The sequence below is a fragment of the Chrysochloris asiatica genome, unplaced genomic scaffold (assembly GCF_000296735.1).
Source record: "Chrysochloris asiatica unplaced genomic scaffold, ChrAsi1.0 scaffold00075, whole genome shotgun sequence".
Classification (NCBI taxonomy): domain Eukaryota; kingdom Metazoa; phylum Chordata; class Mammalia; order Afrosoricida; family Chrysochloridae; genus Chrysochloris; species Chrysochloris asiatica.
This window is the reverse complement of record NW_006408593.1, coordinates 3,562,587-3,583,524: the sequence shown is the minus strand read 5'-3', so window position 1 is coordinate 3,583,524 and position 20,938 is coordinate 3,562,587. Positions and strand designations below refer to the sequence as shown.

At 40.6% G+C, this 20,938-nt stretch overlaps 1 protein-coding gene across 3 annotated transcripts in view; it reads left to right on the top strand.

Annotated features, from left to right (window-relative positions):
* Positions 1–20,938, top strand: part of LRRC4C (leucine rich repeat containing 4C) — a 269,415-nt gene that overhangs the window by 34,859 nt on the left and 213,618 nt on the right. Inside the window, exon 1 of one of the 3 annotated variants that reach the window (XM_006865022.1) lies at positions 4,401–6,327. The exons of 1 other annotated variant lie outside the window; for it this stretch is intronic. The gene's annotated coding sequence lies outside the window, so the exon portion shown is untranslated. Of the gene's footprint in view, positions 1–4,400; positions 6,328–20,938 lie in introns of those variants that run through there. One more of the 3 variants, XM_006865021.1, reaches the window with a different exon arrangement.

Genomic DNA, 20,938 nt, shown 5'->3' with positions numbered 1-20,938 from the left:
GGTACTATCTGCAAGTCTGGGTGATCAAAGCTGTAAATCTTTACAGGAGAAGAAATTCTCATCTTTCTTCTATGGAACAGCTTGTCATTTCGAACTGCTGACTCTGTGAGGTTAGAGGCCCAATTTTTAACCTCTACACTACCAGAGCTCCATAGTCAATACAGTATCCATTTAAAAATAAAACAATGTCATCACCCCTCAACATAGTCACATTTTGATGCAATTCAAAACATCAAAGCTCTCCAAAAGAATGGCAGAATTATCAAATATCACCATCGACATGGAACAGAAGCCCTTCCTTTTTGCCCACTATCAATTGCCATCTAGTTGGCTCCAACTAAAAGTGACCTCATGTATGATCCTTCGTAGGTATTGATTTTGAGATGCACATTAACAGCATGTCTTTAATATTTTAAAAATATGTTCGTGTATTTTTTTAAAACCATAACATGAAACTCTCTATGCACTATAAAGGAAACAAGAAAGAAAAAAAAAATATTGTGAATTTAGATATGCTCCAAGGACCCCTGGTGGCACAGTGGGTTAAGCATTATGCTGTTAACCAAAAAGTTAGTGGTTCAAACCCACAAGCTATTCCGAGGGAGAAAGATAAGGCAGTCTGCTTCTGTAAAGATTATATAGCCTTGGAATCCCGATGAGGCAGTCTTACTCTACCCTGTGGATTCCCTATGAATCAGAACCTACTTCAACAGCAGTGGATGGATTTGGTTCAGTGGATTCAAATATCCTCTGATGTTACCTTAGTAAAAATGTTCTCCTTTTTTGCCTGATGACATTTATTATGACTCATGAGCTCTGTATTAAACTTCTTTTAAACCAAGTACATTTTCTGATATCGAAAACATTAAAGTCAGCACAAAAATCACTGATTATGGAGCTTGAAATAGGGAATTGTTATCTATGAGGGGGCTTCAAAAACTTCATGGAAAAATTCCATTTTATTTGAATTTCACTTTTCCCACAAACGTTTTGAATTATATTCAAATGAGGGAGCTTCAAACTGATTGGAAGAGATCTGTATTTGTGCTCATACCAAAGAAATCATTGGACAGTATCTTTGATATCCCAAGCGAGTAAAGTTTTACTAATGATATTATAGAAATGGCTTCAATCGTACATTGACCGAGAACTGCCAGAGGTTCAAGCCAGATTCAGAAGAGGATATGGAATAAGGAATAGCACTGCTGACTTCTGCTGGATCTTGGCTGAAAGTAGAGAATACCAGAAAGATGTTTATTTGTGCTTTATTGGCTACACAAAGGCCTTCAATTGTGTGGATCATGACAAGCTCTGGACAGCACTGCAAAGTATGACTATTCCGGAACTCTTATTTGTGCTCATGAGGAATCTGTACTTAGACCAAGAGGCAGTTGTTCGAACAGAATATGGGAACACTGGATGGTTTAAAATTAGGAAAGGTGTGCAACAAGGTTGTATTCTTTCACCATACTTATTCAACCTGTATGCTGAGCAAATCATCCAAGAAGCTGGGTTATATGAAGAAAAATGTGGCCTCAAGATCAGAGGAAGACTCATTAACAACCTGTGATATGCAAATGATACAACCTTGCTTGCTGAAACTGAAGAGGACTTAAAATATTTACTGATGAAGATCAAAGACCATAGCCTTCAGGATATATTGCATCTCAATGTAAAGAAAACAAAAATCCTCACTACTGGACCAATAAACAACATTCTTATCAATGGAGAAAAGATTGAAGTTGTCAAAGACTTCATTCTTCTTAGATGAACCATCAATACTCATGGAAGCAGCAGACAAGAAATCAAATGATGTATTGCACTAGGCAAATTTGCTTCACAATTGTGAACTTTTTAAAGTGTTGAAGAACAAAGATGTCAGCTTGAGAACTAAAGTGCGCCTGACCCAAGCCATGGTATTTTCAATAACTTCATATGCATGCAAAAGCTGGACAGTGAATAAGGAAGATCAAAGAAGAATTGATGCATTTGAGTTACGGTGTTGGAGGAGAATGTTGAAAATCCCATAGGCTGGCAAATAAACAAACAGATCTGTGTTGGAAGAAGTGCAGCCAGAGTGCTTCTTGGAGACCAGGATGTCCAAATTTCTTCTCTTATACTTCGGACATATTGTCAAGAGGGACCAGTTACTGAGAGGGATATCATGTTTGGTAAGATGGAGGGTCAGAGAAAAAGAGGAAGACCCCTAGCAAGATGGATTGGCAAAGTGGCAGCATCAATGGGCTCAAGTGTGGCAACAATTGTGAGGCTAATCCAGGACCTGGCAATGTTTTGAGTACTGACTCGATGGCACCTAACAACAACAACAGATTCATATGTTGTTTTTGTTATGTGCTCTAGTGTTGGTTCTGACTGATAGTAACCCTATATACAGTTCCCAAGGAGCAACTGGTAGTTTTAAACCGGTGATTGAAAGGTTAGCAATCCAGTGCTTATTCTACAGCATCATACTAGGACTCTGCACTACACATATGCATACATTGTTGTTGCTAAGTGCTGCTGAGTGAGTTTGGAATCATAGCGACCTTGATTAGGGGTTTCCTAGGAGCAGCTGATGGGTTTGAACTGCCGACCTTGTGGTCCAGTGCCACACACACACACACACACACACACACACACACATATAAAATTCATTTTTATCATTTCTACTTTCATCCATTTCATTTTTCAGAATCTTGTACTTGAATGACATAAAATGAATAAACATAATTTACAGTACAAGCCTTATCATAGTTGTAGTTGTTGTTGTGAAGTGCCATCAAGACGATTCCGACCCATAGTGACCCTGTATAGAGTTTCTGAGGAGCTTAAACCGCCAACCTTGCAGTTCAAACGGCTTTGCAGTCTGGCCCACTAACCCACAGTGCCACACCAGGACACCATCATAGTTATAGAGTGAATAAAAAAGCAACAACCAATATATACTATTAATATCATTATTTTATGGACCCTTCTTGCTTTCTAAAGAGACCCAGTGAAGTTGAAATGCTCCACCCATTCCCCTCATACGAGTTGATGGGAAAGCCCACATCCAGGAATGAGGGGTGTTAGAACTGAGTTGTCAAACTCTCCTGAATGTCTTCACAATCTGAACAGACCAATTTACTGCAACACTGCATAGACCGAAGATGCCTACCTCGCCTTTCCAGTCACTTCCTCTTGGTGAGATTATCTAAAGGGACCCTCCATCAGTAGCTTTTCAGTTTCTTCTAGATTCTCTCTGATCATAACATCAGCCTACCCTATGTAATTGTATGTGTTTATCCTTACCTGAGGAGCTCTGGTGGCATAGAATTAAAGGTCTTGTGTGCTAACGAAAAGACGGGTGGTTTAAACACACCAGCTACTCTGTGGGAGAAAGCTGTAGCAGTCTACTTCTGTGAAGAGTTACAGCCTTGGAAAACTTATTTGGCCATTCTACCCTCTACTGTGGGGTCCCTAGGAGTTGAATTGACTCCATGGCAGTGGTTTTAATACTTACCTTGGGACCAGCCTGCTTGATAGGGAGGGGAGAAGCTCTTATCCAGTAACCTGAAAGCAGCAGCTTTGTGTGTTTAGTGGTGTTTTTGAATCCTACTGGTAATTTGACTCAGGGCTTTGAAGCATTCTTCCCCGTCCATGCATGGCTGTCAAAGAGAAAGTGGGATGGACCCAAAATTGTAAAAAATGGGTACATAGGAACAAAGACTGGAATGGGAGAAATTATGCCCTATTAGAAACTTAATCTTCCTCTCAGAAAACAAGAATGGTGTGAGTGTTGCATAGTAACCAAAACTCTTGACTGGCAGAGTCAGAAACAATAGTGCCCCACTCAATGAAAGTGGCTCACTTTACTGCTTTGTATGCGTGCCTTCTCCACAACTCTGCGAATCATCCAATCTCCTACATCAGCTTCCCTTAAGATTAAAGACTGCCTCTTTCCAATCTCCCTTCCTAAGGTTTCCACCTGGAGAATTCCCATTCCCGTTATATTGGGATTTTTCCTGTCCTGATTTCACTTTGTGAGCTGAATCGATTTGAACCAGTTTCACCGGCTGATTTGACTCCAATGTCTTCCCCTGTGTAGCTCAAACTCCTGGAATTTAGGAAGAAATCAGGCAGGCTTTTAGGAAAAAAATTATTTTTGACAACTTCTCCCACACAGCCCCTGAGTTTCTTTGCCTGTCATTAACCTCCTAGCGTGGGGGTGGCTGCGAAACGCCGCTCTTCCGCATCTCACCTCCAGGTGGCAGTTGTGCTACACCATATAGGCTCCAATCTCCGCTTCCCTGACTTCAAGTGTTAATGCAATTGACCAATCAGTGCTAAGATGATGGGAGGTAATTGGGTAATTGTATTTTACTGATCACAAGCAGAGAAACGGAAAGGAAAAAAGGGAAAGGCAAAGGGGCCAAGGAGGGAAGGGGACTGCAATTCGAGAGGAGCTTTGGGGTGGTAGGATCCTGAACGTCAGGACTTGGCATTGGCCGAAAGAAAGCCTAAACTGGCAGTAGCTGGCCGCGGCACAGGAAGCGTGTTTATTTATTAGGGGAAAAGGGAGAGGAGCAAGAAGGGGAGGACTAGAGTTCAAGCCCAAGTGGATGGAAGGGGACTGGGGTTTCTGCTGCTCTGGGAGCTGCGAGCCCGGGCGATGGCGCTAAGGACAACGCGGAGCAACTGCGCTCCGGAGAACGCGTCTGCTCGCCGTGGACTGTTCGCCGGTGCCCGGAAGAGCTGCTCGAAGAGGAACCAACTTGTGGCTCCAAAATGTACCCGAAGCAGCTGGAAATGAGATCAAAGCGGCAGTTTCATTCGAGAAGGAGGAGAGGAGTCAGCGATTAGGGACTTCCCTTTCCTCTCTTCTTTTTTATTTTTCTTTCCGCTTTTATTTTTACTTTCAGTATTATCATCATTATTATTTTAATTTGCCTAACACTCCTTCAGTCCCCTCACTTTTTCCCCCTTCCCATTTTAAATAAAAGCCTAGTCTGAAGTTCTTTCGCCGCGTCGCCCTCGGATCCGCTGCCCGCAAATGGAGGAAAAGGGGACCCGGGGGCTGGCTGGGGCCACCGGCAAGGGACCGCATCACGCGTCGCCCCCGTGATCCCAGCCCGGATCGCAGAGTTCTGCCACACCTGGAGGATCTGGCGCGGGTGCCCGGGGTGGGGGCGGGGACAGAGGAAGAGAAAGCCACCCTGAGCCTTAAAAAAAAAAGGAAAAAAAAAGTAGTGGGGGGGAGGAATGGGTTTCTTCTTGACAGCTGACAGAGCCTTGAAATTTTCCTCCACTACCTCCGCCCCCACCCCCCGCACTCCATTTAACGTGAGATTATGAAATTGCAGAGGCGGTGGAGGGAAGGAGACAGGATATAACCGGGAGTTTGGAAGGGAGACGGGAAGGTGGCTGGCCGGTGGCTGAAATCAAAAATCCAATTGCGCACTGGGTTGTGATTAGAAATCTAATCAGATCTTTGGAGAAGGGGCCGGCAGGAAGGGTGGCAAGTGGGGGAGTTGACCCCCAAATTCTTCAAAGCTGGGGGCTGGGGAAAGGAATCGACAATGTAAAAGACTTTTTTCTGTGTGGCTGTGGAGGTTGGGTGCCTTGCAAAAATGAAGGATGCGGGACGCAGCTCTCTCTTGGAACCGAAGGCAATGGATAGACTGATTGTACAAGAGAGAAGGAAGAACGAAGCTTTTTCTTGCGAGACTTGGATCTTAACACAAATGTGTAGATGTGCACACAGGGAGCATTGAAAAATGAAATAAACCAGTGTCAGACTCGCGGGGGTTGGTGTGTTCTGGCATAAATAAATAATAATAAAACAGCTGTCCTCTCCCCCAAAAGGATGATTGGAAATGGAGAACCGAGGATCCAGAAAGAAAAAGTGGGTACGTTTTTCTCCATAAGGGAGAAAGTAAACCCAGGAGATAATTGTTTTTTTTTTTTTTTTTTTGGTGTTGTTTTCAATGAAAAGTTTGGGGCTTTTCTAGGGAAGTAAAGACCTGATATGGTGGTGTTTTCATTGCTTTTTGAATTTCCCACAAGAGGAGAGGAAATTAATAATACATCTGCAAAGAAATTTGGGAGAAGAAAAGTTGACCGCGGCAGAAAGAGGCATTGATTGGGGGAGAGAAACCAGCAGGTCACGGTTGGATTTTTGCCTATGTTGACTAAAATTGACGGATAATTGCAGTTGGATTTTTCTTCATCAGCTTCCTTTTTCTTTTCTTTTCAATTTTTCTTTTTGGTGTCAAGATCACGCGTTTTCTCTTGTTCTTAACCACCTGGATTTCCATCTGGACGTTGCTGTGATCAGTCTGAAATACAGTGAGTGAGCCTTATTTTCTTATTTATTGGTGATGAAATGTTCATTAATTTGACGTTCTTGGTCTCTATCCCCTCACCTCTTTTCATGTGATTTTTTTTAAAGATCTGGCAAGAGGGGCCCAATTAATATAGGGGAGGGTGGCCCACGCATTTGCTCCTTCAGACTGTGCTCACCCATAAACCGGCATGCTATTATGATGCTGGTAGTCTGCATCCTAGGCAAATGCCTTTGCAAATGGTCACCAGGAAAGCCAAGCTGCAGTGTGGGGTGCCATGCTGTGTGATTGACACCCAAGAACGCCTTTAAGTTGCATGGCAGACCTGGAGTTAGATGCACAAATGTTTAGCTATTGAAAAAAATCCAAGGGAACCAATTTCAATTTCATTATCCAACCTGACATTGCAGATCAACAGAATGTATTAACACAAAAATATAACAAACCAAGCAGATGAAGGATGGCTTCTGGCTGGTGGGTGGATTGTGGGAGGAGGGATGGGGAAGAGGGAGGAAGCTGGCAAAGAGAGGGGGCTGCACTTTCTAGAAAACATAGAGTCAGGTGTGGACTTCAGATTACCTGGGTTCTCACCTTTACTAAGAAGGGGAGAATGAAGACCCACTTCTCAACCCCAGTCCCTTCTAACTAACCACTTCTTCGGAGAACAGAGAGACTATACCTAGATTATAGATGGTTTGTGTTGTTGGCTTAGGTTTTGCCAACAACCTTTCTAATATCATCAGGGCATGGTTGCTGAGAAAAAGGCAAACATCTGTAGTGTCCTGTGTTAAGTTAGAAAAAGAAGCTAAAAAAAGGTTTGTGGTTAGAACACCAGCACTTCTCATGTGCCAGGTTTCTTGGAGGGAAACAGGCCCATAAAGAAACATGGAAAAGACAGTTCACATGCTTGGAGAGCCTGAGGGCCTATAGGATCAGCCCTGTGTCTGTCCCAGTCTCACCCCCATAGCTGCCAGTGTCAGAACTGGCCTTTTTACAGAACTCTTCTTCACCCTTCTACATCCCTCTCTGGGGCCTTTTTCTGAATCATAGCCTCATATAACTTTAGAGTCAAAAGACTCCCCAGAGATGTCATGCCAATCAAAGATGAAACTGAGGCCCAGAAAAGCCATAACTCTTTGGTAAATGACCAAATCGAATAAGGCAGGTGACTCACACAAGCCACAAAACAGGAGACAAAAATCGATACTAGATCCAAACTGGCTAAGAATGCCTTTAAGTTGCATAGCAACCCTGGAGTTAGAAACATGAATGTTTAAACATTGAAAATGGAAAGGACCCAATTTAAATTTCATTATTCTACCTGGCATTGCAGATCAACAGAATGTATTAACATAGAAATATGATAGGATACAGAGCCTGGCTACTTCTGACCGCACAGTTGTTGTTATCTGGAAGGGTCAGAAGGAGGCACGTAAGTCCTGGGAGCCTGAATAAACTCTTTCAATCTGGATTTTATTTCCTTTCGTAATTTTTTTTTTCTTTCTTAAAAAATAATAACAGCGTTTAGATAACTCTGAAATTTACACTATTGAAAAATGGATACAAATATTATCATATATACATAAAATTTCCTGAATCCCTTCCTAGCATTGAGCACATTTCATTGTGTGAGTGATGATCCCTAGAGAGTCATTACAGAACCACGAAGTTGGATTTATATTAGAGAGGTGATAATAGAAACCAGAAACACACAGGCAAAGCATCTGAGTCTGTTCTTCCACTCCACATCATCTATTCTTATCCTTTTCATTACTCCTTAACTAAACTAGCCTACAGCTGAGCACTTCTCTAATTTATTTTTCTGGGCACATGTTTCCTGTTGGGACACAGATCAGGCAATAAATTTACCTTATGCTGGATTTTTCTCCCTCCCTCCCCCCTCCCCCCCCAGCTTACTGTAGGCATTTATATACCTTGGTTGTCATGATTCTCTGCAGTGTTTGCTTGTTTTGTTTTGCTTGCCCATAGTTAAGTCACTACTTGTGGTCATAGGTTGATTCGTTTTATTAAGCTCTGTTCAACTGCAACTTACCACAGCTGACAAAAAAGGAAGGGGAGGGTGGGGAATGTACTTTGAAGCTTGTTACTTACTGCGTATCAGTTCTGGGTTCCACGTGGGAAACCCAGACTTGCAGTCAGCTTGGCTCTGCCAATCAGAAGAACTTTTCTTTCCCTTTTTTTTTTTTTTTTTTGATATTCCAATTTCTTCACTGCTGTAACAAGTAGACCTCAAAGTAGAATCCTCATCTTCTTTACATTGTCACTTTTCCCTTACCCTCCATACCTATTAACACATGTAAATTTAGAGAGAACCTGTTTAACACAGTAGCTGTAATGGATCCTTCAGTACACACTCAGTTGTGTTTAGATCTGAAGATGATGGGACATCTAAGGATGTCATTGGTTTTCATGCTGGAGAATCACTTCCCCAACTCTATAGCTAGGGAGGCATGATGTCCATTTTAGGGATAACTTCTTTGGTTTGACAACCAAAGTTGGCCTTGCATGTTTGGGCTGTTTGTCATGAATTTATGAAAGATGTAACCCACCACAGAGCTGGAAATTGACCTCCTCATTTAATTGCAGGGCTGAATAGGAGTGTTTTGAAAGCAGTTGTCTTGTGATGAGTAGGAAGGTGAACAGCCAGAAAGGAAAGTATGTGTGAGTAATTAGGCATCTGCAAGGACACAGGCACAGAAAGTTGATGGGATTTACAAGGTTTAAAGTTATCTTTCCAAATGGCTTCTTTCTCTGACTGAATAGTTGTGATCTGTGGGCAATCATTTCATTTCTCTGCCCTCAGTTGTTTCATCTGTGTGATGGGAGTGGGATACCTAATTTGCTAGACTGTTTTGTGAATCATGCAAAACCTTTGGCAAATGTCTAAGGATGACTGTTTGTTGTGGTTACTCTTGGATTCATTTGGATTAACTTCCTGAGCATGAATACCGAATGGCTATTCCCTTTAAGGGTTCTAGTAACTGCATTTAGAACTAGAGATTGTACAAAAGGCATTAAGGTAATTGCCAGGTTCTTTTATTGGGGGTCTTGCCAGACAGATTGACTATAATATTTTATTTAGACCTTAAAATACTATTTCAAGCCCGAACCTCTAAGTCAAGACATTTTTCCTGAAAACATAGGAATGTCAATCCCAGCAAACAAAATATGCAAGTTGAGATTTTTAAGGGGAGAAGAGCACAATGCTATTATTGTATTTTATGTCTGATTTTTTTTATCTAAGAGTATATAAACTAGCTCCTGAAGTTTAAATGAATAATACATAGTCTAGATTCAGAAGGCACAAAATAAAGGCAAATTTTCAGGCAATTATATAATTGAAGTCAGATGGTGTGAAATTCCAATACTAATATTAAGACTCCTGGCTTCACAGCCCTCCCACTCAGAGTGAATGAATCCTATGCTGTTAGACAACATCTTTACATTGTTATAAGGTAAAGTCTCAGTCAAGTGTATGAGACCTAGAAGAGTCAATGTTGATTTATATGCCTTATTATTTACATGTGCACATCTTCCAACATCAACTTGCACGTTGTTTTCTGAGGTTGCCAATGATCATTGCTCTTAATTTGATTTCCTGTGCCAGCCACCCTGTGTTCTGTCAGTTTGTTTCTAGAGACTTATTCTCCATGTAATGTCATTCTTCTTCTCCTTGATATCATATCTGCATGATCATAGTACAGTGACAGGCTGAGGAGTTGCATTGGTCCTTGGAATTTTGTGCAGTGTTTCTTTTCAGCTGAAAAAAGCGATTGGAAATCTGCAGTAATTTTGGAAGCACTTCCTGAAGTTGGCCGTATTCACTGATTTTAAAAGAGGGAAATCATTACTGGAAGTTCTTGTCATTTCATAAAATTTCCTTTGGGTGAGCTTCTTAGAGTGACCAAGAGATGAGGTATAACTGGGCTTGGAGCATCTTAGGTGAATTCAGATACTCAATTTTCTACTGGGTCACCCTGTCACTTGTGCTACTTAACCTTCTGAGCCACTTTGCTTATCTGTAAAATGGTATTAATAGCAACCATGTGGAACCGACTGTCCTGTAGACTAAATCATATTGCAGATGTCATGCACAGCAGGCATTCAGTAAGTGTACATTTAAATCAAGTATCTCTGATTTCAACTTAGGTAATGCAGTTTGTAAACCAAACCGAACAAAGATAGTCCCTGTTTGGAGGAACCTGTTAATCTAAATTCATGCTGGCATAGAAAAAGAAGAAGCTTTAGAATTAAGGTTGGACTAACATATTCATAGATGTTACCATACCATTTTTGGTAAGGTCCTACAGTTTTCAAACATTTAAAAGTACCAAAGAGAATGCCATTTCCTCAGTAAGGATGGAAATCTATTTTGTGAGTGGTAGAAAATGTACTTGATGATGATGATGAAACTTTGGATAGATTGTCAAGTATTTTGTAATACCATCATTAAAAAAAAGCAGATTCTGTTGTTGCTGTTTATGACGGTATTACAAAATACAGAAGTGTAAATTACACCATTTGTAAATCATCTCTTAGAAGACTAAGGGAATCAGGAGTCTGTTGCACCTTTGTTTTTTCCACAGTGATTTCTCTGAAGAAATGTGAATTTGGCAGTTAAAATCATGTTTGGCAGATCTATGGCTGAGGCAGTGTGCTTATATGAGGGCAAAGACTTTATTTAGTTCCCTGACATATATTCAGAAGAGCGCTTGACAGAACAGGCATGAAATAAGCATTCATTGAATGACTAACTGAACTGACCTTGATTTGAGAGATATCCCAAACAAAGAATTCGAATGCATGTACACACACATACACACAAAAGCCTGGCTTGCTAGAATTTCTAGAAACTAAATGAAAAAAAATTGCATTTACAAATATTTTGTGTGTGTGTATGTATAGCTACATATGTACATATATGTGTGTACACATGTATATGTATATATATTGTTAAGTGTCTTTGAGTTGGTTCTGACCCACAACAACTCTATATAGGGTTTCTGAGGAGCAGCTAGTGAGTTAAACCGCCGATCTTTCAATTCAAACCAACTTCGCAGTCCAGCACATTAACCCACAGAACCACACCAGGACTCATCATATCAGTTTGAAGCAAAGTGACTCTTTACAGGGTTTTCAAGGAGCTGCTGGTGGGTTTGAACTGCCTACCTTGTGGCTTGCCATCCAGAACTGAGTCTATAGTACCACATCAGGAGTCCTGTGTATATGTGTATATACAAGCAAACAGTGCATTTAAATGCATTATTATAAATGTATACACACATGCACATATATATGAAGCATCATTGATTGGTTTCCTTATGTTGGGCACAAAAGCAATGTAAAAGTTAGATGATGCAGTGTTGTATTTCTTAGTTTTGCTCTTGTCTTAAATAGAACGTGACAATTTGCATAAGTTACCTCAAATCTCTAGGTCTCATAGTTTCCTCTGTTAAATAAAAATTAAAAACTAAAGCTTCTTCCAGCACTAAGATTTTAGGATTCTAAAGACATAACTGATTACCTAGGTATTTAGGATTCCTAGGAATTCAAAAGATGTATTTTGTTATTTCTAAAAACTGTTAAAATGTAGAGAGAATAGTATTCCAGGAGAAAGCAACAGTCTGTGTTGAAACAGCAGGTAGATGCAGTAAAAAAGGCAAAGGAAGGTTCTAGTAGGTTTCTAGGAAAAGTAATGTGTTTAGGAATACTTTGCCATTGGATTCTGACTGTGTTTCATTATCTGATGTTATCTGAGTAAACCTTTGTAGACCACTTGACCTTGATAAGTCTCAATTTCGTGTACTATAAAAATGGACAGTTGGGGGAGTTTTTGTATATTTTTTGTTTGGGGAATAATAATTAAGATGTCTGACTGGCACGTGACAGGTACTCAAGAAATGCTAACTAGTTGTTTATTTTTATTTCATTTAAATCTTCCTGGATTGTTTTGTTTTGTTTTCTGCAGAAATGGAAACATTTAATGGACGGTCCATGAAGTTTTACTTTGCATTTACTGAGTGAAGATCTTTTGCCAAATTTTCTATCAAAGTTGTTGCTGTTGTTAAGTATTGTCAAATCAATGCTGACTCATAGTGACCCTGTATAGTGATTCCAAGGGTGTAAATATTTTGTGGATCAGAAAGTTGCATTTTTCTCCCTCAGAGTATCTGGTGGTCTTGAACTGCCAGCCACATGGTTTGCAATCCAATGCTTATCCTCTAGAACCACTGCGCTCCCACTATTAAATTTGGTAATACTATTTTCAATAATGTTTTCCACTGTCAGATTTATAATGAACTCTTACAATGACTTTTAGAAACAACAACAAAAAAGAAACCTGTGTAAGGTTTTTATTTTTCAATTTTGGCAGATTTTAAGACAGCTTTTTTATACTAAGAAAGCTTTCAAAAGTTATGGAGGTTGTGGGCATTATTTAATAACAATAACCAGTTGTTGTCATTGTTGTTAAGTCCTGCGGAATCAGTTCTGAATCCTAGCAGCCCTGTATAGGTTTTCTGAGGTGATCTTGTGTTTAGCAGTTCAGCATTTATCCTACAGCTCCACACTGGGGCTTCTCGTAACATTAGATGTTGTTGCTAAGTGCTATGAGTTAGTTCTAATACATAGCGACCCTGTATAAGGTTTCCAAGGAGCAGCCTGGTGGGTTTGAACTTGCTAACCTTGCAGTTTGCAGTACAGTGCTTGTCCTACAGTGGTACACCAGGAATTGAGCATTTGATATGCACCAGCCACTGTGCTGAATAGTTAACATATGTTTTTCTCCATAATTCTTGTAAAGGAAACTGTAACGCAATGAAGTTCAGTAATTTGTTCTAGAACATCTAAACAGTGGAGCTGAAAGTGGAAGCTACATCAGTCTAGCTTTTGGCCCCAAGACCAGCATTTGTCTGCTTCACTTCTTTAAGCTTACTAATGTGGTTACAAGTAAATATGGTAATTTACTATCAACTAGCCTGGCACTGAATGTGAGTATTTTAATTGTGCTTAGTATATCTATACTCTCCTTTCTCTCGGTTTTCTGTAACCAAATTTCTCCAACTTCTTTTGCCAAATATACCTTACATATTATTGTTGTTCCTCAAGAAAATCTAAGAAAGAATTAAGGAACCTTATAAGAAAGATGTAGGAACAACTGCCTTAACTCACTCAATAATTCAGCGTTGTGTGGGAAATACGGTCAACTTTATTGAAAAACACGGTATCTCATTAAGCTATCCTACAAACCCCCAGTGGGATGGATTGACAGTGGCAAACACAATGGGCTCAAAGTTACTATAGTGAAGATGGTGCAGGACCAAGCAGTGTTTCATTCTGTTGGTCATAGAATCTCTGTGAATCAGAATTGATTTGACTGCACTGAACAGCAATAACACCATCTGGTGTGGCGCTGGGGGCTAATGCGTCAGACTGCAAAGTGGTTTGAACTGCAAGGTCGGTGGTTCAAGCTCACCAGCTGCTCCTTGGAAACCCTTACAGGGTCGCTATGGGTTGGAATCGACACAACGGCACTTAACAACAACAACAGACATGGAGGGCTTTTAATAGTGGATACTTAGAGTATGGCGTCGTGGTGTGGCACTGTGGGTTAATGTGCTGTACTGCAAGATCAGTTTGAACACAAGGTCAGCAGTTCAAGCTCAGCAACTTCTCCTTGGAAACCCTATACAGGGTCACCATTAGTCAGAACCGACTTGATGACACTTAACAACAACAACAACACCCAAAGTATGATTGAAGTTCTGGTCATGTTTTATCTCTCATAGAACTTGGTACCTTTGGCCACCTGAACTTCCAGGGGTTTGAGTTGCTACCTTGTGATCACTACCTTTGCATTTAATTCATCTACCTCCTGATCCTTAACTATTGAGGGCTTTACCTTTGAGTCTCTTCTAATTCCCAGTTTTCCTAAATTCCTAAGTAATATCTACACAATGACAGATGATTCTCAGATTATGGAAAACCACAGACTTGGGCAGGACTCTCAAATTTAGTACATTCTACTGCAATTGATTCAGGACCTCTGGTAGCGTAGTGGTTACGAATCGGGCTGCCAACCTCAAGGTCAGCAGTTTGAAACTACTAGCTGTTCCTTGGGAGAAAGATGAGGCTTTCTGCTCCCATAAATATTTACAGCCTCGGAAACCCTAAACAGGGTCACTATGAGTCGGAGCCGACTCCACGGCACACCACCGCCACCACTGCAATTGATTGTTTCCCCACCAGAACCTTAGTCTTTTTCAATTCCAAATGACATTAATTAATATATCCTTAACTTCCCTCTTATCCAATAGTTGTCAGATCCCATGTATGCATTACCTCGCGTCCAACTTTTTATCTCTTTTGCTCTCCTGTGTTTCTGTCATTTCTTCCCTAGATATCCTGGTACCGAGTGTTTCTGCTGGTCCATTATCCATTCTTCCTTCAGCATTTTCATTGTAAGAAATAGAGCTGTACATCCTCTTTTGTTTCCCTTACAAAATAAAATCGAAGAGTCCTTAGCTTGACCATACTGTCTGGCCAGCATCTTCAGGTGCTTACTTATCTCCCTGCCTTACTATATGTTTTATCCCTCTGTGAAAAGCCAGATTAGCTTTGACACAAAATGTATGAGAGCTGCCTCATTTACCTGGGATACACTCTTACTTATTATTCAAATCTCAGAACATTTTATCGCCTCTAAGAAAACGTGCCCATTCTCCTTATCCTCTGTACACCAATATTTTGTTCTTACATCCATCATTTTTTCAATCATGTCATTATTCAGATTACTTCAAATAACGTTTCCATGAGGGATCCATGTTTCAAAAATCCTTTACCCGATAAATACATTGCAATTTGTTTCTCCAATTTTCTTAATCAAAATCATTTCGGTGTCAGTCAGTGCTTCTTAAAATACATGATACCATGAGCCAAAAGCAAGATGTTTTAAGCATCTTATGCAATTGTGTGCACATATACATGATTCCCAATTGATTTTTTGAACTGTGATTAATAGCACCCTTTGAAGATGCCAGTTCTTAAAATAGCTTGGTTAACGTATTTTAGGGCTAATATCCCCTTCGGTAATTAATAGCTACTAAGAGTCCTGGTTTGTTGCTGTAGCATAAGCACTGGACTGCTAACTACAAGGCTAGTGGTTCAAACCCACCAGCCTTTCCAGGGAAACCTATCTAGAGTTCCTGTAAGTCAAAACAAACCCAGAGCACTTAAAATTCACACAAAAATGATGAATATAATTGGGGATTTTTGACTTTTTAAGTTTTTTTCGTTATTTTTCGAATAGATTAAATGAAGGAAAGTGGTAACTGATAAGATTCCATTAAATTGTGACTAAAGTTTGTAATTCTATAATCTCTGAATATAAATTTCTTGAATATATTGATTATTGGAGTTTTTTCCTTTTAATCCTTAATTAAAAAAAAATAATAATGTCTTCATATTTCTTCATGTTTGCTTTCCAGTTTAGAGATTACTAGCATGAATTGCTAAGGAGCTCTGGTAGCGTAGTGGTTACGAATCGGACTGCGAACCTTAAGGTCAGCGGTTTGAAACTATCAGCCGCTCCGCGGGAGAAAGATGAGGTTTTCTACTCCCGTAAAGATTTACACCCTCGGAAACCCTGTACAGGGTCGCTATGGGTCGGAACCGACTCGACTGCACTTAACAACAACAACAACAGCATGAATTGCTAATAATAATATTTGTTGTTGTTGTTGCTAACTGCTGTCCAGCAGCCCTGGTGCATAGTGACTCCATGGGTTACAGAGTAGAGCTGCTTCGCTGGGTTCTCTTGACTGTGGTCTGTATGAACGCAGACTGTGAAGCCTTTGCTTTTCCAAGCCACTGAGTAGGTTCAAATCTCCAATCTTAAATTAGCAGCCCATGGCGAACTGCTGGTGCCACGCAGAACCTTTCAAATAATAGTATTCATAATTGTAAAATGCTTTGCAGTGCTTTAAATCTATCTAGCTATCATTTTAATTGTATTAATAACTTTTTGACTCTAGAAGATCTAAAGCAATATTCCCTGATCACTCTTTACCTTGTGTGATAGCGCCAGGATTTGAGAAGGAATGTTGTTGTTGTTATGTACTGTGGAGTCAGTTCTGACTCACAGTGACCCTGCACAGCATTTCCGAGGCTGTAAATCTTTACGGGAGCAGAAAGCGTCCTCTTTCTCCCATGGAACCGCTGGTGGTTTTGAACTGCTGACCTTGAGGTTGGCAGCCCGACTCATAACTGGAATACAAGGAAGATATTCAGAAGAGCCAGTGATGAGTTTGGATTCCAGTTTTAGGCAAACTGCAAACTGCTGAAGCACTGTTCTTTCGTGAGGAACCCATTTGTTTTATCCCATCAATTTTGACCAAGTCACAGTCCAGAATGTATTACAGAGCAATGGGAGAATATAGTCACAAAATCATATGCCTTTATTTGTTGACACGGTAGATGTCGGGATGGGAGAGGAAACTGAGGTTGCAGGGTTGAAAAGAAAAAGAAAGAAAGAAAAAAAGATTTCTAATGTTGAGTCCTGGTGTGGCGCTGTGGGTTAATGAGCCAGACTGTAAAGCCGTTTGAACTACAAGGTCGGATGTTCAGGCTGACCAGCGGCTCCTCGAAAACCCTATATGGGTTGCTATGGGTCGAAATCAATTTGACAGCACTTAACAACAACAATAACAATGCTGATGTTGTTGTTAAGTGCCTTAGAGTTGGTTCTGATTCTCAGTGACTTTGTATAGGGTTTCCAAGGAGCGACTGGTGGGTTTGAACCACTGATCTTGTGGTTAGCAGTCCAGTGCTTATGCTACAGTGCCACACCAGGACTGCTTATGATTCCTAATTAAGTTAAGTTGGTTCCAACACATAGTGACCCTGTGTAGGGTTTCCGAGGACCAGCTGGTGGGTTTGAACTGCTGTTGGTTTAATGCTGACCCTACAGCGCCAGAGACCTTTAGTTACTAATGTCATTCATTACTGAAGATGAGTTCCTACCTACATATAGATTGATTGATTAGTGATGCTTTGATAGACATCCTTTTGTCAATTGAGCAGATTGTTTTCATTGTATTTATTTTTTGCACCCAAGAACCACAGTACTAAAGAACACATTCTCACCATAGACATGTTTTCTTTGAACTGATGTCTTCATAAGCATAGTAGGAATTTCAGTAACTAAGATATGGCTTTTCTAAAAAAGGTGCGTGACATTTGAAAATGTAAAGTCATGCTTCCCGTGAATGGTTTACAGTTGAATGGGAGCCAGATTCAGAATGTGCTGATTTGTACAACCTTAAGAAAGAGAGAGTGAGTGTGCTCCTTCTCCGAACCTGATGTTCTGATCTGGGCAGAGAATGCTGATAGCTTAGTTAGCAGATCTCTAGAGAGAGTCACCTTGACAGGGAGCAGCACATGTATGTGGGTGAATGAATTCAAACACATTTAGGGGAAGGATCGTGGGGATTCTGTTTTCTTCCAACTGATAAACGCAGAAAGTCAGAAGTCTTCCTAAGAGAGTTAACATCTGCACAGTGGTGTTCAGGAAGTCAAGAATGGAGCTATGAAGGCTTTTTCTATAGTGTTTGAATGTTACCATGGCAATAGTTTCCAGCAGAAGTTGTACGGTTTTCAATTCCCCAAAGCTGCAACCCTATTCTTCTCCTCACTCTCTCCAGCCCCTCCTTGGCCCTCACCCCACCCCACCCCCATACATCCTTTTTTTTTTTTTTTTTTAAGCGTTTATTGTGAATTGCCTCACCATCCCTACCCTCCTCCTTAGTTCCTTTATGTGTTCTCACATTCCTCAGCCCTTCTCCCATTAAAGACAAAAATATTCCAACTCCAGGAGGTGGCGTTCTGTCAGAGAAAGTGAGTCAGATGTATAGTCTTCTATCCGGGTTTGTGTTTTCCCCTGTCTGTTTACGTATTAAAGACCTAATTAGACCGAAGCTGTGGATGGAAGCAGGGTTGGGGCTTTCCCTTGTGGTGGGACACAGAACATATTACAATGGTTGGTGTTGTGGTGATATGTTAATTGGATCGCTCCAGGCAAGCGTGGAGCAGCAGTCTTTGACAATTAGAAAGAACAATGACTTTACTATGAGGGAACAGACACTGTAAACCAGTGGAAGGATTAGCATGCATTGCAGGTCTCTGGAAGGTTCCTGTGGACCCAGAGCAAGATAGGCGGTTAGAAATGCCTCCTGTCTCTTTAATGCTAGGCTGCCTCTCTCATTTAGCTTATTTTACTGCCAAGGGAAGAGGACTGAAGAGACAGGGAGAGATCTGGTTTCGTGGGCTGGTGGGGGACTTTGTTGCAGACCTGGGCCTTAGGAGATATTGCGGGAATGTTAGGAAGAAATCTTTGCCTGGTTAGTGCACGTGGCCAGTGAATTGTGAAATGGGTCTCATTAGAGCCTTTCATATCCCGGCATGTGCCAAAGTGCTTTGTCGGCACAGCGCCATCACTTCAGGTCCAACCCTGCTGCCGCTTACTGTAGCCAAGAAGGGACAGAGGCGCTATCTGTATTAAAACCTCTGTCCCATGGTTCTCTGTCTACTGTTCATTGTAAGGGGCCTCTGGGCCTTTCAGTCCAACCATGGAAGAGGCACAGCACATCCCCCTAGGTGTGCACAGAGAGGGAATTTGCAGGGCTGTGAGCATCATTGAAAGGTCTCAGGCGGCCGGTGGGGATTGACACCCAGAGGTTCCCTGGCTTCTTCCTATGGTTGACATCAAAGCTGTCTTGAGACGGTCTTAAAAATATGCCCAGATACTCACCTAAAAGAGGGTCAAATAAGTCACCAGGGGAACCTACTGTTGTTAAACACAGAGGAACTCTTTACTGGATGTCAGATTCACATACTAGAGATTTTGGAATCTGCTTGTACCATCTCCCAATGCCTAGTCCTGCCAGTCTCACTAATCCCTCCCTGATGCTGTGTACCAGCTCTGTGTTTGCTGTTGCCCTTGTCTCTTCTCATTGAGGACACCCAGTGATTCTCCAACCCAGTGATTCTCCAACTCAGGGATTCTCCAACCCAGTGATTATCCTATGTCAAACATACCACAATCTTCGACATAGGAGCTAGGTTGGCTTGATCCCTGACATTTCTTAGAACTGTGGTTTTGAGCAGTTTACTGTTCCTTACTGAACCACAACTTCTTCATCAACAACATGAGCATACATGTAGTACCTTCACCTGGGGGGTTCTTATTTTTATGTACTGTCGAGTCAGTTCTGACTCATAGCGACTCATAAGACACTGGAGTTTGTAAATCTTTCTGTGAGCAGAAAGCTTCATCTTTCTCCTGTCCCCAGGGTGTGGATCCAATTGAGATAATGTGTCTAAGCCCCTTAGCATAATTTGGCTATTATGAAGGGACTTCAGAAAGTTGGTGGTAAAATTCCATTTTTTTTTTATTCAATTTGTGCACAAACTTTCTGAAGTTGCCTCATATTTGTTATCATCTCCATTAATGAGAACATACAAATACGGCAGCAGTAAAAAATATGAGATATTTTATAAGTGATTATAAAATAATCACTTGTAAAGAATCACTGAAATAATTATGAAATATTAATTATAATCATTTTAGTGATTACTTGGATTTATTTCATATTTCTTACTCCGAAATAATCAAAAGGCATGGGCGTTGGGCAGAAAGATAAAATTAAAGACAAGTTACTTAAAAAGGAAAAATGATGGTAGAAGAGGGGTTTCTAAATTTGGAATAAAGTTGAAGATTAATGGTTCAAACTCACCAGCTGCTTCTTGAAAGCCCTATGCAAGGTCACTAATGAGTCAGAACCTACTCAACGACACTTAACAACAACAACATATGCTTCTCCTAGTTAGAGAACAAACTTCTGGTGGGGAAGGTTTTGCCTGGAAAGCTAAAACAGCAAGGAAGACTTCCGTCTAGTGACCATTTCTTATGTGGTAGGAATTTTAGTAGATCATTTTAGATATTTTTTCTTGGTACCCTTATGACAATTGTAATGATAAATAAATTCAATAATAATATAAAGTACACTGTGAATACTGGGTTAACATGTGTTCAGTCTTTACTGTGTGGATATACGGTTCTATATGCTTTTGCCTGACATTAAATCCACATACAAGTAGGTACTTTTTTAAAGATGAGGAAGGGATAGTTCAGATCTTTTCAAATGCTAATAAAGCTAAATTACCAAAACTCAGCTTGGAACCTTTTGATTTTTTTTTTTTGTTGTTGTTGTTAAGTACCACTAAGTTGGTTCTGACCTGTAGCAACCCTGCAGAGAGGGTTTCCTAGTAGCGGCTGGTGACCTTGAACCACTGACTTGCAGTTCAAACAGACTTTGCATGTATTAACCCACATCGCCACAGCAAGACTTAATCCCATGGTTTTTCTACTGTATACTGTAGTTACTCTCCCATGAATAAGACTTATAATAAATAATAATAATTACTATTATTATTTGTTTTTTGTTTTTTCCCATTGAAAAAATTAAAAAACAAAGTCCTGTAATTGTTTCTTTAACCTCACATGCTTTTTATCTGTTTTGCCTATTCTCCTCTCCCAC